This window comes from Cuculus canorus, chromosome 2, assembly GCF_017976375.1.
Source record: "Cuculus canorus isolate bCucCan1 chromosome 2, bCucCan1.pri, whole genome shotgun sequence".
NCBI classification, from domain to species: domain Eukaryota; kingdom Metazoa; phylum Chordata; class Aves; order Cuculiformes; family Cuculidae; genus Cuculus; species Cuculus canorus.
Genome location: NC_071402.1, coordinates 144,518,866 through 144,524,865, shown reverse-complemented (window position 1 = coordinate 144,524,865; position 6,000 = coordinate 144,518,866).

Sequence of the window (6,000 nt, the reverse complement as noted above, 5' to 3'; positions counted from 1 at the left end):
TTCAAGGCAGGAATTTAATAGAAAGACAGATTTTATGAAGCAAGTTCTTGTTTACTACGAAATGATACAGCAAGTAGTTTGGTGACCAAACAGCTATTCTTTGTTACACGATTGTGTTGTGATCTTTTGTATGAAAAACCTGATCAGTGTCAGTGTGTCATGTAATGGAAATACTGTCTTTAGTATAAACTGATTTTGCTAATGCTCTTATATGTTCACTGATTGTCTACAACATGACTGAGATAGAAGGATTATATAGAAAACACAGCATGCGCCGTCAGCTATAACTCACAACCACAAAAATCCAGGTCAGGGTGTCATTCATTCGCACACTCAGTCTCGGAATATATACAGTTTGTGTGAGAATTGCTGCACACATTTCCAAAGTAATCCAGAATATTGTGGCTATATTGTAGGCAGTAAAGGCAGAAGATACAAAAAATGTTTTGAAAGAAAGGCTCGTAAGTCCATTTGCAATGCTGACGGCTTCACACACATATCCCCTAGCCCTGAAGATATTGTTGCCAAAGATGTGTGTCTGGTGGTAAGAAACAGCAAAACATGAAAGCACAATAATCCCAGATCCGACATTGTGTCAAGGAGTAATTTCCATAACAATGATCATTTTGCAAAGATCAGAAATTATTTAGTGATAAGTCACATTCTCCAATCCAACACTGAAAACACCTCAAATCAAGGATAAATTCTTTTCTGTCTTTTCTTTTCTTGCTGTTTATTTATTTATTCATTTAGACCCCTACTGACCTTATCAATTAAGTACTTGACAATCCTTAGAGAATACAGTAGTTAGAATAAAATAGTTATGGATGAAGATTTCAAGCTGAGCAAATGCTGAAATGATTTGCCAAATTTATGGTGAGGAGTGAGCTCACAGCTCACAAGCTGTGATTTATAGATATTTATGGCAGAAAATATTGATACTTCACAGTCTACATTTGCTTCTTATTTTCTTCAGCTATTTGAAGTCCAATGAAGTGCTATAATAGCTGGGAGAAAAAAAAAAGCTGCAACGTAGCAGGATCTGACAATAAATATCTCTTCATTGATATACTCCAAATTCAGAGTGGTGAAGTTGGAGATGAGCAAGGGAGAGCCTATGCTTGGGAAAATCCCTGGAGACAAGTTGCGTTAACTCTGAACCCCCATGATGTTGCTGTGACAGTAGGGAAGAGCCAGAGCAGAAACAGTCACACAACTAAAGGTTTTTAGAAGCTCAGTGGGCTTAGTGTCATGGGAAGGTCATGTGCAGTGAGCTGCCAGACTGCATTCTGAGACCTTTCTCCTACAGTGAACTGATGGCTATGTAAGGTATATGGCAGTGGAAATTCAGGCTCTAAGGGTCTAAAGCTATCTTCCACTAAATGCAAAATCTTTACATTTTAGCCAATTAAAATATCTCTGTGTGTTCAACTAATCTGTAAATCCATGATCTGGAAGCCTGTCCAAAACCACTAAAAAAGCCCATACCTGCAACATAGATGTCACAAGTGCAAGAACATTAAGTGTGCTCCACAGGTCTGTATAATGAACAGACCTGGGTGGGATTGCTTGTAGGTTTGTAGATTTGGCCTAAATTGAGCAGGCTTAGCTCACTTTATTGGAAACTCTATCTTCTTACATTAAGGTTGGATTTTCTCTCTGTGCTTCTCTGGTTTTCTACTAAGCATAATTATCAGCTGTCTTTTCACTCAGGTGCAAGTCCCTATATTCTTCTTAATCATTCTCACTAAAGTAAATAACTACCCAATCTGCTGTGGGTACAATTATATTTCATTACTTCACAACTGACCCATGAGAGAGCTGTAAGATGTTAGACTTTACGCTAGAAGCTGTGAGGAAAACATGGGTTCATGGTGCTGAGTGTGTTGCAGATTATCAAATACAAAAACACGAAGGGGGAAAGTTCAGATAGGAGAGACTGGACAACGATAATGAGAGTACTTTTGCAGGGTTACCAATTTATTTTTTCCATTGGAAAAGGCAAGAGAAAGTGTGTAGATAAACATCTGATTGATGGGGACAACTGACTGTGTAAGTTTGTTATTCAGACATTCACTGTCGTCTTGTCTCCTGCTCCTTTGTTTACGTTTGAACTTGGATGAAAATGGGCAGTTGTGAAAGTTGATCGAGACTTGAAGTTCTATTTTCTACTGTTGTATGGCCTTTTTAGGCTGCCAAAGTGACATAAAAAAGCACAAAGAGGGGAAGGAGCAACCTGCTGCTGACAGCCTCTCAAGTGAAGGTGTTCTGGTTGAAGCCCATGAGGTGATTCCAGGGCAGACATTTCCAGTCCCAAAGACAGGTGACCCTCAAGTGACTGCACTGCTAGTTTACATACCAACTATGCCAAGAATAAGATGTGGAGAACACTTACATAACACTTATGGAGTATTTTTCAGTAAAGTTTAGTAGAAAATAGAAACCAAGGAACACTCTAAAGCAGCTCCCCAGTCTGTTCCTAGGGCTGGGCAAACATTTTCTAAATTAGTGCGTTCGATTTTGAAAATGCTGTTTTATTGTCAAGGTGTTTATTTCATATTGGAAATATTCATTCTTAGTAGAAAGAAATTGTTTAAGGCTCATTACAAAGGCTTTGGAATGGTAAATTTCTTATTTATTACTATTCTTTCAGAAGAGCTAATAGAGCTCTTATTCTTTAAGAAAACAAACAAGCAAAAAACTAATTGGATTCTTTTAACAAAAGGTTGGATTCTTTTAACAAAATTACCTATTTCTATTGACATGACTTTTTTTTTTTTTTAAACTTTGTTCACAGAATTTTGTAAATATGTTTTAAAATGTCATAATTTCCTATGAAACCAAAGTTTCAGTTCTTCCATAGCCTTGTCCTATGTGGAATGGTGGTTAATCTCTGTGATTACCCAATACACCCAAACTTGCAAGAGAGAGAAAAAAGTAAGAAAAAAAATTGAGAAGAGAAATAGCTTATGCAGATTTTAGTAATGACCATATCCTCAGTAACTCAAGCATGCACGCATTTGTCCCAGTAATAGAAGTAGTTCTACTTATGGGCAGGATCTTTCTAGAAATAAAGCTCTGTCTACCCTCTGACACTGTTTTATGAAGGAGACATCAGTCATATGGTACAAGCCATTCTTCTAGTCAGTTTTATTCAGCAGACTGGAGCAAGAAGATGGACTTAGTTTAAATGTGTGGCAAAAATAATCACTCATAAAATCATGGAATCTGAATGTAACCACTTGGGGCCTTTTACAGCTGCCTTGCTTTGCTCCGCTGTACTATTTAAACTGCTCATTATTAGCATACTTAATCATTCATCTACAAACTTCGAAATCCTAGTTCTATTTCTGAACTGAGTGTCTCTAATTTATTCACTTGAAGTTTGAGACTTTTATTTTTCAAGTAAATTTAACAAATGCTTTCTCTCCTTTTCTCTCAAATCACTTTTCAGAAGATTAAAAAAAGGGAATATCTAAAGAGGATATAATATCCTAAGGCATTCATCTACTTAATAAGATTGATCCTGCCTAAGAAGACTATGGATAATTCAAGCCATCTGACCAAATCACTTCTCATTTCTAAAAACGCCTTTGTCAGGTTGTGTACAGTAAGGTGGACAAAAGGAGAGAGATGTGTAGGCAATAGTAAGTACAGCCAGGTAACTTCTGGTGCACTAAGGACCAGAGAGAGAACTGCAAAGACTGGGAAGAAGTTTTCTGTGCTTTTTTTTTTTTTTTTTTTTTTTTTTAAGTTAAAAAGGAACCAAAATAAAGTTCATGACTTTGTTTTGTTCAAGAACATGGAAATCAGGATTCACAAAGATGTAGTGTGTTATCTACATAAAGCATTTCCATTTGCTGGGCTCCTCCCATCTGGATTTACTGGATTATAGCCAAGGAGTTGTAACTGCCAAATTCTTCTCTAACAGAAAATCCATCTGAGCAGAATTTAGTATTGGCAGAGGATGTTTGGAGACATGTGTGAAAAATTAGGAACCCTTTAAGAGAAGAAGTCACCCAATTAAAAGTGTGCAGAAAATAATCTATCATTCCCATCAAATCCCTTTTGATTTCAAGTACCAAAATAATGACTGGATCAGACCCCAATTGAGTCTAGAGCTGCCTGAGCTGTTTGTTATGAATTTGCCATTATTTTTGGAGAGAGAAAAGATATCAGCTTTTTATTGTTTTTAGTTTTGCTTTTTATGTAATTTCTTTGTGGAATACCCTGCACAAATGATTTTCAGTCCTTTGGATCTTTAAAACGGCTGCCTTTGAGGATTTCAGTGCATTCATCTATGTTACATGTTTTTTGTGTTGTTTTTCCCTGAATGGATAACTCTGAAATTTAAAACAGGATCATAAATCAGGGAATAAAAATACCTAACTGTAGCATATTCTGTTTCTAGAGGATAATCACTTTCCTAAAATGTATGAGAAGTTTTTAACCACAAGCATTTGGAGGAAATGCTAAATAAGGCAACAGATTAATAATACCACTAATTAACAAATCACATTCTTTGGCTTATTAACAACTATATTTGCTAATTAAATGTGTGGTTTTGTTTTGGTTTGTAAATATTGACTCCGCCTTACCACAACATGCATGGTCCTGGACCCGTAGAACAGAACTCAGTGAGGTTGAGTTTTTCTGTTTTGTAGAGAAAACCAAAAACCTGCAAAGTAAACCTGTGAGATTATTTTTTCCCTGAAATGAAGTTAACTGTTTAATTCTGTAATTATTATCAAAACATATCCTTGTCTAAATCGATAAACCCCTATTTTTAGGAAAAAAAAAGTCAAAATAATTTCCTTATTTCCAAAGTAAATATTTAATTTTCAGCATTCTGGAACAAAAACCTTTGGGTGACGTTTGTTTGACCAGCTGTAACCATCACATACTTAAATACATATTTTTGAATAAAGTGAATTGACATCCAGATGTGCCTGTTTCTCTGAGCTGACTACAGCTATGAAGTTAGACAAAGTGCTTAACACAGATTTGGCTACAGATAAGTTGTTTCCCTCCAAAAATCCCACCCCTCCCAAAACTATCTTTTTTAAAGTAGGTTTGGAATTACTTCATGTATTGAACTCTTCAATTTGTGATTACTTGTCAGTTCAAACCTGAGTTATTCCACATATTTGGTCCAACCTCACTTCTGAAGCATGTCCCCAAGAGAGAAAAATTATAGTATTTAATTCTCTATGTCAATAAAGATTTGAGTTCTATTACTTCATCCCAAATTATATCTCTTTTATCATAGCTGCAAGGCGTGTTACAAGTTACCCTTTACTCTGCTAATCAAGAAGAATGCGTCTATTATTCTCCACATTTCTTTCTGGAGACAGTGACTGTTTCTAGACAAGCAACATGTTCACCTCACCAGACAAATCATTGAAAGTCTGAAGAGAAAGCCCAGTGATTTCCAGCCTTGTGGCTTCTGTGACTGATTAAGAGAGATCTATGCATTCCAGAATGAAAGACAAAGAAAACACATCCTGCAGGAGCATCCTCTGTAACTAGTACAATGCAAAGCTGATAAATTATTCTGATATTTGGTAATGAGAATTTAGTGAAGATCACTGGGAAGCTGCTTAACCTGAGAAGCCTCAGGCATAGACTGTCATATACAGCACCCCAGATACAACCAGTGAAGATAAAGTAACATCATAATAAATATAAAACTTGTAGACTATATTCCTAAATTGGCACAACTACTTCTTGATATAATGGAAGTTAATTGAATTTCTTTTTCCTTGTGCAAGTTGTGGTATACCTGTCACATTATGTATGATTTTGCAACTAGTTACAGTCTTTTTCATAGAATCAAAGCACAATTCAGGCTTGAAAGAGCTGCAGGAAGTCATCCAGTCTAATCCTACGATTAGAACAGAGGTAAATTCACTATTATATCAGGTTGCTCAGGGCCTTGTCCTGCTGAGTTTTGAGTGTCTGCAAGGGTGTTTCTGCAAGCTCTTTGGAGAACTTGTTCTG